The sequence below is a fragment of the Convolutriloba macropyga genome, chromosome 5, assembly GCF_964194025.1.
Source record: "Convolutriloba macropyga chromosome 5, txConMacr16.3, whole genome shotgun sequence".
NCBI lineage: Eukaryota > Metazoa > Xenacoelomorpha > Acoela > Convolutidae > Convolutriloba > Convolutriloba macropyga.
Window position 1 is genome coordinate 49,772,279 of NC_134472.1, and position 12,712 is coordinate 49,784,990.

A 12,712-nucleotide genomic window follows, 5' to 3' on the forward strand; every position below is an offset into this window, starting at 1 on the left:
GTCGGTCTGGCCAATACCTGTCTTGGGTCGCGGACTTCATCCTGGGTACTATTTTAAATTTACATAATAATTGAAGAAACAATTACGAACACCGCTTTGTAGACAATCGATGAGAGATTTCTCATTAAACATCCCTTGTACATGCAGTTCACAACAGTCTCAATGCTGAAATGTGAACTTTTAAACCATCGGCAACGCACAAACTAGCGCAGGGATTGGACCCAACTTCAACGCAGATTTGGTCTGCGCGGACAAAAAGGATATAATGAAACAGTATATTTATTTATTTTTCATGTTATTGAACATCAAACAGTGATAAAAGCCAACAATTTGGTAAATATCCGAGTTTTTCAAGCTCTATCTGTAATGTTTGTTCCTAGGATTTTGGTACCATAGTTTGCGATTGTACATAGAGAAAATTCCGAAACTATCAGTAGTCAACTCAAAAGTCTGTTCACATATCAAAGAGATCCGAGCAGTCAGAGAGAATAGTAGCCGTCTGAAACAAAATGAAATTAAATAGCGATATTTGCCCGGGTCGAGGTTTTCACCTAAAAATACCGGGGAAAAGAGTGTAAAGAGTGTAAAAATAAAAAATCCCCCCGCCCTATTTCTCCGCTTAATTAAGGGTGGAAGAGTGGGAATTAAAAGAGTGGATTTTTAAAAATTAAGAGTGGAAAGAGTGTAAAAATAATTATTTCCACTGTTATAAATTACACTTTAATTTTTTGTACACTCTTATTATTTCAACCTTGAAATTATTTTTACACTCTACCACTCTTATTTTTTAAAATTCCACTATTTCAATTACACTCTTCCACCCATAATTAAGCAGAGAAATAGGGGGATTTTTTTAATTTTTACACTCTTTACACTCTTTTTCCCAGTTCACAGCTTGTTAATATAATCTAGGTATGGAGATTGTGAGTAACTTCACTGCCATAATTACTTGAATTATACCGCAAAGACAGACTTGAATTATACCGCAAAGACAGACCTTGGTCAAATTTTACTAAAAGTGTCAATTAAAACCGTTTTGTGAAGTATATACATGAGATTTACATGTACTTTGCGGAATTCAGTTATACTGAAAAGCTTGGCTATTTTAAAGGAAAACTGTGATCCACATTTTTCAAGTAGAGAAAATTTTTGAATTGCGGAATCCAGGCTACAAAGCTTGTATCCTGAATTCAGTTTTTGAAAGTAATGCTTTTTAGTTTTCATCAATTTTACCGAATTAAGTTTTAAAGAATAATTTTTTGCCGAAAAACACCTGAGCTTCAAGTTTGGAAAAATTAAGACACTTCCCAAAACTTATTGGAGCACAGAAAAGAACTTAGAAAATATCTTAGAGCTTAGAAACTTAACTTATGTTGATAAACTCAGAAAGAAAACAAACTTACCAGATTTATAACGACAACTGCAGCTCACAATTTAGAAAATGAATGTAAATCAGTTTAGTTCTGTATGTTTGTTAATTATTGATATTTATCTATTAATATTGAATAGGAAATGCAACTTTGTGAACCATCTCAAGTGAAGTAAATTTTGCATGTAATAATGAAATGACGCCCACTCATACGCCCCAAATTCGCCTGATTTTTGATACAATAACCTTTTAACAAATGTACACTGTAAATGTTATATATATCTTTTAGATTATATATACCGCTGATTTTTGCTAAAATCTTCGCAATTTTCTTCTCTTTTGAATCTCCTAAAATTAATTCTTATTCTCTCAAATATCTTTTGAGCTTTAACAGCTTCAATCTCTAACGTGCCAAAACTCGTCCCGCCTCATCGGGGTTGTTGCGCTACAGTGTTCGTAATCCTGCTAACAGGTTATGGGCCCAGCCATCAGACCGTTGATACGCTAATTGAGTTTTGGTTGAGATTGAAGTGTCAGTGTTGGCAGTTTTAGCTCTTCTAGATTGACGAGAGTTTTAAGATAAAAAATTTGAGATTTCCCTCGTAAATAAAAGCTAAATCAGAAATTAAGAAAGAAAAGTTGAAGTTTAAATTTCATAATGGAACCATCAAACAACAGTTTGAAGTGGATGACGTTTAGCGGTTTGGCTGAGGACTACCCAACATGGAGCACTCGTTCCTCTGCCTTTGCACAAACCAAGGGCCTCTTCGAAACGCTCACAGACACAGTTGAGCTACCTGAAAGGCCAGCACCACTGAGGGAAGATGCCAATGATGAGCAAACGCGGGAACACGAGGCACAAACTCAAGCTAGAGCTACAGCTGTACAAGAAGATGAGAGCCGCAAAAATCAAATTTGGCGCTACCTGGCAATGACGCTAGATGCCAGCAGCCTCATGCTCATCCGAAATGACTGTGTGAACAGCAAGGGTCTTGGAGATGGCCAGAAAACGTGGCAACTTCTCCAGCAACGCTTCAGAAGCGACGAGACAACCACAGTCATCAGTCTGATGAGGCAGTTGGCCAGACTACAACTTCGAGAGGACGAAGCCATCCACCAGTACTTCATCAGAGCGCAAGAACTTGTCACCCGATTGCATCATGCTGGTGAAGAGCTTTCTGAGACGCTGTTTAATGCAATGGTATTGAACGGACTTCCACAATGATACGAGCATTTTGTGGTGCAGGAGAGCTTCAATCCTGCAGAGAACTTTGTGGAACTGAGGAAGCGTCTCAGCAACTTTGAGGAGAGCCGCAGACAGAGAGATGATGTGGAGGAGGATCAGCACGTTGCCATGTCAGCAAAGAATGTTTCTCATCAAATTGGTATACACTCTTCATTCAAATCACATCCTAGGAAGACTTTTTCTAAGCCTAGTAGTTCCAAAGGCCCTAGATTGTATTTTGTATGTAACAAACCCGGACATTTAGCAGCTAGTTGCTACAAAAAAGACAACGCTGTATGTAGTATATGCAAGGCTAAAGGTCACCTAGCAAGTGCATGTAAACATCAACAAAAAAGTCCTCATAAAGGCCTAGCATCTAATTTAAGCGCTGACAGCTCATTTGAAGTCTCTGATGAAAAACTGATTTAGTAGTAGATTCAGGCAGTACTGATCACATGATGATAGATAAAACATGGTTTAAAAATTACCAAAAACTAGAAACCACAGTTAACAATCCAGATGGAGGGAAAACAACAGTTGAAGGAATAGGAGATGTAGATGTAGAAGCACGAGACACTAATGGTGTGCTACATAAGTTGACTTTTGAAAAAAGTTCTGCATGTACCAGAGTACAAAACAAACTTAATTTCGGTTTCAAGTTTAGTTCAAAAGCAACACGAATTATTTCACACAAAAGCTAAGTCAGTTCTAAAACTCAGAAGCAAAGAAAGCTTCAGACTGATAAGAAGAGGCAAATTGTTCTTCTTACCATACAGAAAAGAAAAAAAGCACCACTTTTCAAACCTAAGTGGGGGCACGTGTCAAGCAAAACTTTGGCACAAAAGACTTGGACATTTGAACTTTAGAGATGTAGCAAATACAACAGACGAAGCTTCCCAAGCTTCAGATTTTTGTGAAACTTGTGCTTTGGGAAAAATTTCGAAAAAGCCTGTTCCAAAAGTGAGCGATAACAAAGCAACTCAAAAACTAGAAAGAGTTTACTCTGACGTCATTGGACCAGTTAGTCCATCAAGTATAGGTGGCAACAGATATGTAATTAGTTTCATAGACGAATTCAGTGGCTACGCAGTAGTAAAATTTATGAAATATAAAACGCAGGCATTGCAAACTTTCAAAGAGTATGTTGCACAATATGGCCGACCAAAAATTTTGAGAACTGATAATGGAACAGAATACAAAAACAAAGCCTTTAAAAATTTTTGCATAATCAAAGAAATAGCTCGTGAGTTCACAGTTCCTGAAACACCCGAGCAAAATGGTGTTGCAGAACGTTTTAATAGAACAGTAGTAGAGGGTGCAAGATGCCTTCTAATAGATTCAAAATTGCCAAAAAGCTATTGGGTTCGAGCAGTAGATACAGAATGTTATGCTAGAAATTACAAGACAAAAATACAAAATCAGCCTTCGAAATATTTTTCGGCAGAAAACCGACAAGCGACCATCTAAAAATATTTGGTTGTGTAGCCTCTTCAAAAAATCGTGATGCCAGTAAGAAATCAAAGTTTAATCCAAAAGCAACAAAGTGCCTGTTCATTGGTTACTCTGATAACAGCTTATCTGTTGCAAAACATAAAAACTAGGCAAATTTTCACTTCTAGAAACGTTAGGTTCAATGAAAACAATATACCAGATTTTCATAATGAAACCGAAGATATAGAAGACAGCTTTCTATATCTAGACTTAGACGAAGTAAGAGAAGAACTTCAGGATACAAGCAACTCAAGTGAGTTAAGTTCAGAGGTTGAATTAACTGAGACAGAGAGCGTTCAAGAAAGTGAAAACAATACAGAAACTGAAGTTGACCAAGAAATTAATGAAGAAAAACCAAGTCCTATTGTCAAACAAAAATCCAAAATTAATGTAAAGTTTAATCCAAATGTCGCAGTGAAAAACATAGAAAGAAAGCCTTCAAAAATTCCAGTACCTGTCAAAAATTCGCAACAGAAAAAAGTAAAACCACCCTCAAGACTGCAAATGATAGGTAAGCTAGGTCAAATAGCAATTCCTTCAGGAGACCAAAAGACCTTCCAACTTTGGTCAGAGTACGATGAATTGAAAAGATTGAGAAAGGAAGCAGCTCAAGATAGAGAACTTAAGCGAAGTGATAGGTCTAGAGCGCCTCCGGAACGTTTTGGTAAAAGCTATTCTAATGCTGTTCAAAGCACATTATCAAAAATTTCATCGAGCCTGAAAACTTTGAAAACGCTATTAATTTTGAACAAAAAGACAAATGGCTTGAAGCAATGAAAACAGAGATAGAAAGTTTAAATGAAACACAAACTTGGGACTTAGTTCCAAGAGAAAAAGGACAAAATATTATTCCTGGCCGATGGGTGTACAAAATTAAACATGATTCAAACGGAAATATCGATAAGTTTAAAGCTCGTTACGTAGCAAAAGGTTTTAAACAAATTGAGGGAATTGAATATTCAGATACCTTTGCTCCCACAAGCAAACCTGAAACCTTTAAAATTCTACTGGCTTTATCAGCTATCGAAAACTTCTTTTTAAAACAAATGGATGTAAAAGCAGCTTATTTGCATCCTAAAATAGACGAAGAAGTCTATCTAGAGCAACCAAAAGGTTTTGAAAAGTTAGACAGAAATGGCAACAAGTTAGTTTGTAAGCTTAAAAAATCAATATATGGACTGAAGCAAGCAGCCAAAAATTGGTATCAGGAGCTTTCAAATTTTCTAATTCAGCAAGGTTTTGAGAGAAGTAAACACGATTACTGTCTTTTTCTTAAAAACAAAGAAAATGGCAAACTTTATGATCTAACCTGGGTTGATGACTTAGTCATAGCAGGAAATAGTCAAAATGAGATCGAAAATTGAAAAGTTCACTAGAATCAAAGTTTAAAATGGACGACAGAGGAGATCTTGAATGGTTTCTCGGAATGAGAATTCTGAAAACAGAAAAAGGAATAACTTTAGATCAAGAAAAGTACACTCAAAACATTTTAGAACAGTTCAGTATGCAAGACTGCAAACCAAGCAAAACGCCAGCAGAAAATAACCTAAAACTTGAAGTAGCTCAGGAAGATACAGCAAGAGTAGATTCATATGAGTTTAGAAGTCTAGTAGGTTCATTACTTTACCTAGCTAAGCAAATTAGACCAGATATCATGTGGATCACAAATGTCTTATCACGCTTCATGAATGACCCAACTGTTGAGCATTTCAATGCTGGCAAGCGCGTGTTGAGATACCTACAACATACTAAATCTCTTAGACTCTTTTTCCCATCAACCAGCAACAGCACTCTAGTTGGCGAAACAGATGCAGACTGGAGTGGAGATGTAAATGATAGACGATCGACCACAGGATACTATTTCAAGCTGGTAGACAGTGGGAGATCTGTCAGTTGGCAAGTAAAGAAGCAACCGACAGTATCACTCTCATCTTGTGAGGCAGAATACCAGGGTTTAGCTGCCGCGGTGCAAGAAGCCATCTTCTTGAGTGGTCTTCTTAGAGAACTGGGGTACGGACAGTTAGAGCCCACAACCATTGGAGAAGACAACCAGAGTTGCATAAAGCTTGCAACTAACCCGATGCTTCACGAACGATCAAAACACATCGACACGAAATATCATTTCATCCGAGAACGAGTTGATGACAACTCAATCAAATTGATCTACACGCCAACAGATGAACTGGCAGCAGATCTTCTGACAAAATTTTTGCCACAGGAGAAAGTAGAACAACATCGAAAACAACTATTGGGCGAATCCAGATTCTTACCTAGCGGCAACAATCTGAGTGGGGGTATTGGAGCGCAGAAAAGAACTTAGAAAATATCTTAGAGCTTAGAAACTTAACTTATGTTGATAAACTCAGAAAGAAAACAAACTTACCAGATTTATAACGACAACTGCAGCTCACAATTTAGAAAATGAATGTAAATCAGTTTAGTTCTGTATGTTTGTTAAATATTGATATTTATCTACTAATATTGAATAGGAAATGGAACTTTGTGAACCATCTCAAGTGAAGTAAATTTTGCATGTAATAATGAAATGACGCCCACTCATACGCCCCAAATTCGCCTGATTTTTGATACAATAACCTTTTAACAAATGTACACTGTAAATGTTATATTTATCTTTTAGACTATATATACCGCTGATTTTTGCTAAAATCTTCGCAATTTTCTTCTCTTTTGAATCTCCTAAAATTAATTCTTATTCTCTCAAATATCTTTTGAGCTTTAACAGCTTCAATCTCTAACGTGCCAAAACTCGTCCCGCCTCATCGGGGTTGTTGCGCTACAGTGTTCGTAATCCTGCTAACAAAACTTTTAGCCAAATTAAAAACCAGTATAAGCAACAATTTAGTCCAATTAGATAAAGTACAATAAAGTTTAAAATTGCCTACAAATTTGTGCAATTTATAAACACAAGTATCCAATAATTGCTGCCAAAATTTCGCAAATTACCGTAGCCAAATTCCACGAGGGCACAATCGGCCAAATTATTTTCTGGTTTGCCTTTGCGGTGTTAAGTGGTCGAACACCCTAATAATAACAAAAGGATACAAATTCGTTTCACAAGTTGACCAGCTGTCTTTTCATAGCAAGTATCGGCCGACCCCGGTCTTTTCTTTATCAAGTCAATCTCTCGATTACCCGGGTCGAGGTTTAGCGGTGAATTTTCGTAAGAAATGCGGTGACAAAAAATAATTTTCACTGCGTATTTCTTACATCTTTTTGCGGTGAATGCGGTGAATCGCGGTGAATTATTTATTTTCACCGCATTCTCAGTATTCTTACAAAAAAGAAGATTTTTTACACGGTTTTGAACCTCTTACCTCCTGCATGCCCTTAACTTTTTATTCCACTGCGCCAATTCTCACGTACTTCCTTGGTATTTCTTGTGAATTTAAATCAGATTCATCAATCGTTGGAAAACAAAAGCTGTGAATCTTTCTAAGAAATGTGGTGAATTTCGCAGTGAATTTTTTAATGCGGTGAAATGCGGTCAATTATTTTTTCTCACCGCATTCACCGCAATCACCGCATTTCTTGCAAAAATTCACCGAATTCACCGCATTTCTTACAAAATCTCAAACAAAAACCTTGTCCCGGGTAGGTAACACAACCGGGAATAGCTGTTGTAAAAAAGCGGAACTTTTCACGTCATTATTTGTAGACAAAAACTTCGCTTTGCAAAAGTAGCATGTTTTATTCAACTCTGCTGTTGTTAATAAATACGACATTTTGATTCAAATCCTTCTATCCAAAAGTAGCTGGTTTAATGATGTAATCAGTATCTTGATCTGTTGCAGATATCAAAGCAGTCCAAAGAATATTCCCAGCATAAGCATTTGTAAAACAATTTAACAATTATTCTTTCATTTCACAATGTTTTTTTTTGCATCCTCAGTGCAATTTGAATGGTTATCTTTCAAAACCTTGCAAGAACTTGCAAGATAAGAAGTCAAGATCTCGAATCGCGTTCTGCAAAATTTAGCAAGATAACCATTCGCGGTGCAAAACTTTTGCAATATAGCTATCCAGTATCGACTAGTGCAGCTATCTTGCTATCTTACCATAGAGACAGATATATGCAGGCTGTTCAACACGAGAAAGCTCACAGCGAACTATTGGACATCAGTCTAATTTATAAGAAAAGCTACTCCCGCCCCCGCATACTGTGCACCAGGACCAAAAAAAAGAAGGCCGTTTAGCAATGCTCCATAAAAGAAAAATCATTTTGACGTTGACTGTTATCGTCATCATTTGTTCGGCGCCTTCATTTGCGAAGTTTTTTTTTACAGGAGATCAAAGTTGACATGCAAAACTACAACCCCCCCCCCCCTCTTTCACTTCATCCCTATCAACCCTTGGTCCCAAGCATTGGATCTTGGAACTGAATCAGGCCCAAGGGTGGATAGGGATGGAGTGCGAGGGGGCGAGTTGTAGTTTTGCATGTCAAGTTTGTCTACTTTTTTTTAAAAAAATGTCGCAAATGAAGGGGCTGAATAAATGATGACGTGACTACAGGTCAAAGCTGCATTCATTTTGTTTTGCTCTAATATGAAACGAGAGTATTTTAATTGTGCTGATCGCTTTTTCGTGTTGAATTTGTCTACAGAAGCATGAGCACTGGCGGGATACTCCCCAAATCCTCCATTCCTCTTCGTGTGTCCATGACAGACGTACTTGGCTGTTTCAAACACACTGTAATTTTGTCAAATAATGAAGATCAATCTAATTTTCCAAATAGCTTTTACTATACGAAATAAACAAGGTATGCTTTTCTGCAACACTAAATAGGGCTATGTCGTAGACTTATGTTTAAACAGAACAACATTTGTGGGAGATCTTTTCGGGTCGGTAAAAACATAGTTTAGCATAACCGGTTAGATAGATCAGCGCTATAACTTGACAAAATTGTATGAAATAGAGTGAATTGTTGTAAAAACTGAGGTTTCAGCGATAAGCACGTATTGAAAGTGGGAAATTGAAACTTCACAACTACAGCCACAAAATTTACAAATAATCAAGGCATATATATTCCACTAAAGATTCACCAAAGCTTTATCGGTCGGAATAAATACTTAATCACTAGCAGCGATTAATCTTTCAAAAATTCGACGCACGTATTTTTAGCATAAATTGGATTGAATCAATTTTTTAATAAAAAACTGAACACATAAGTGCGTGACATGAGGCTAAGTGGAGATGTTTCTACTATCCTGGATGGAAGTGGTTTTCGATTTCACTGCAAATCATACAAAAACTCCCACCATACTCCCGAAAATCATAAATTTTTTTTACAAAAATGCTTTTTTTGCCTGATGGTGATAGGATTCCGTACCTAACCTTCAGAGAGAATCAGTGCCAAATCAAAACAATTTCAGAGAAACTAAGGATTTCAGTACTGAATCAGAGATAATTCAGAACAAATTCTCAATATCTCTGATTCAGAGAAAAAATTCAGAATCAACTTTCTCTGAAAAACTCTGAATTAGAGCAAAATCAGAATAACAATATCTGAATCAACTCTGATTCAGAACAAAAATCAGAAATTTTTTAAAGCAGCAAAACAAACAAATTGTGCAAAAGCCGGCTCCGAAATAGGTCTTTGCAACAAAAGCAGTGATAAAAAATGGCATTTTGAGTTTTTTGCAACATTTTGAATATAAATGTTAATTATGATTCTGATTATTTTTACAACATCTGCCGCATATCTGAGCACTTGGTTCTGTGATGCAATTAGAGGGTCTATGCAAGCTAAGAATCTGCAAAGAACTGGGTCAGAATGAGTTTTTTTGAGAAAATTGTTATAGAAAAGTAATTTCTCTTTTACCTAGTTTTGTCTCGTTTATTTTGTTTTTTTTATGTTTTGGAAAAAAACAAAAGTTTGGTTTTTTACCATGCTATACCAGTTTTCCTAGAATTTATTTCAGTAGCTCCGCCATTGCCGGTCCCCAGCCCGGAATGAAAAAGGAGGAGGGTTTAAACCACACAGAGAATGCTGGAAAATCTCAAAAAGTCAGTTTTTAAATTGACTTGAGAAGATTTCCGACAACCTATTTTATAACTTTCTTCCATTTCTACGGGTATTGTATAAATTTATATATTTTAAGGACCTGAGAGCGGAAACAATGGTAAAACTTAGCTTGGCTCATGAACATAGTTATGAATTTTCCCTAATTCAGAGAAGATCAGAGTCTGAATCAGAGTCTGATTCAGAGTCTGTATCAGACTCTGAATCAAAGGAATGCAGAGCGCAATGTGACCTGAATCAGAGTCTGAATCAGTACTGATAATTTCTGAATTTTGCTTTGATTCAGTAATGAATTTGCTTTTGAGTTAGGTACGGGGCCATCTTGTAGGAATCTGCCAAATTTCTTCCCGAATCCTACAATACGATAGTTTATCTACCAGATTCCTACAAGATATCAATTCTCTGTCAGATTCCTATAATATGATAAAAATTTATGGTAAAATTTTCAAAACGGGTGATCATTTGGTCCCTGCTAACAAGTGTACTGCAGTATAAATCTAGTTGAGCTGATAATCTAGTCTCTCAATAATCGTATAAACTATCTCTCCAATTTTTAAAAGATGATAAAATGAGGAAATACGTACAAAATGTTTAACAGTAAAATAAAGAACAATCATATCAGGATTTTTTTATCATGCACTATTCAATAACTTTTTATTTTTAAGCTCCTTCATTTGAAAAAGACATCTGTACTGGAAAAAAAAATTTTGTGAAACTACGTCCAGCAGATTAATTATTATCAGCCAATTGAAAGAACTACGGGATAAAGAACCCGTTAAATTTTTATCAGAACCTTGCAAGATAACCATTTTCCACCAAAACATTAGAATATGGTCCTTCTTCTGGCGGATACAAGATAAACCTTTTTACGGCAAGATGTTGCAAGATTATTTTTACTCTGCCATAATTATTTTATTTTTATTATTTCACAGATTCCTAAACGTTAAACATGAGGCCTCGACTAGGATTGATACTGAGCACTTCAAAAAATCTCTAAGTCTCAGTAATTACAAGATCAATGTAGGGCTTTTTAAGAGTTTTACTTATGCCTGCTTCACGACACTTAAAGCAGCAAAAATTCAGTTGTTTCACTAAATTTCGATTTATGTGGTCCTTTACTTTATAACTAAAAAAGACGATTCGTTTAGTTACTAAATTTGATGGATACAGATTTGGAGATGGAATGAACTTGATCATATTCCGGAAATACTTCTTCTTAATAATTATTTCTCCGAATTTCCAGAACTGCAATGAAAAATAATTTTATCAATAATTAGAGAAGTAAACAAAGAGGCTCAGTAATATGCGTCCGCACATAGAATTTCGACACCGCCCGTCCACATTCTTGGCATAAATGTCTACCAAATGAGGAACGGTATTTTTCAAAGTTAAATGTGTATGAACAAAATGATGACCTCCAACGCAAAAACTCAGTGGAATAAAAAAAACGCATTATATTGATGAGATCAGGCAATATTAAGAAAGCAAGTCAAGACGAACAACAAAATCAAACAACAATAACAACAAACTTTAATTACATCCAAATTTTTACGTCCATTTTTTTTTAAAAAGTTAACAAGTCAAAATTGCATCAAAAAACTGAAACTAAACAATATAACTGCTACTTCACTGGAAAAGATACGGGACCACTCCATAATAAGGCTCAAAAACAATTAGAAAAAAAGTACAAAAAAACAGCAAAAAAAATTTGGCATATTTTTTAAAACCACTCATTTTCAAAGTATCTTACTTCTGCCCCCTAAAAAATGTTCAATTGAGCACTACTTGAACGCCAATATTGTGATATGCAACCTCCCATTAATGAGAATAGGAAACAGGTAGACAAAAAAAGATAAAAACAGCAAAATTATGTAATAAATTTCTTTTTTTTCTGAACAAGTATTTTTAAAAGAATTAAAAAGTTTCAAATGATTGCCCAAAAGAAGACCTGAAATTTTCCCAAATGTTTCTTATTTCTACAAAAAGGACGTCAAATATGGACAAATACTAAAAATTTTGCGACGAAAAAAACTGTTTTAACGAAAAACCCTGTGTCGAAGCCAGTAAATTCATTACTAATTCCTTAAAAGCATTAGAATTTTTACACTTGCGCACTCCCTCGAGGACAATAATTTGATCATATGTGACCCATAATTAACAACACTAGGTAACAATTTAACAAAAAAGAACGAGAATGCGAAGTAAAATTTTTTTTTATTTCTGAAAACAATTGTTTTCAAAGTCGTGAAAGCTATCAGCTATCCACTCGAAGCAGAATTTTGACTCATTTTTTATCCTTAAAAAGATAATAAGAAATTTCTTTATCCAGGAATTTTTACACGACTAAAAAGACAAAGTAAAAACTACAGTTGAAGACAAATGTGATAAATTAAATTAAAATCTTGGTGAAAGGGTTGTCGAAACCTTTAAAACCGTAATCTATGCCTTTAAAGACCTTTATAGGTTCAAGTGTGTTTTATTGTGAATGTCAATAATAAAATATGTGAACTGTCAATCGTGTGAGAATTTGACAAAACAGTAAAAAAAAAACGTGAAAAATGGGCCAATACCTAAAAATAAAAAAAAA

General features: G+C 35.5%; 1 long non-coding RNA gene across 1 annotated transcript; it reads right to left on the reverse strand.

Annotated features, from left to right (window-relative positions):
- Nucleotides 1-306: 306 nt before the first annotated feature.
- LOC142340067 (uncharacterized) lies at nt 307-8,778 on the reverse strand. The gene is made up of 3 exons (XR_012759047.1): nt 8,705-8,778; nt 8,162-8,183; nt 307-499 (listed from the first exon to the last, which is right to left on the reverse strand). It is a non-coding gene; the product is annotated as an uncharacterized LOC142340067 (long non-coding RNA).
- Nucleotides 8,779-12,712: the final 3,934 nt, after the last annotated feature.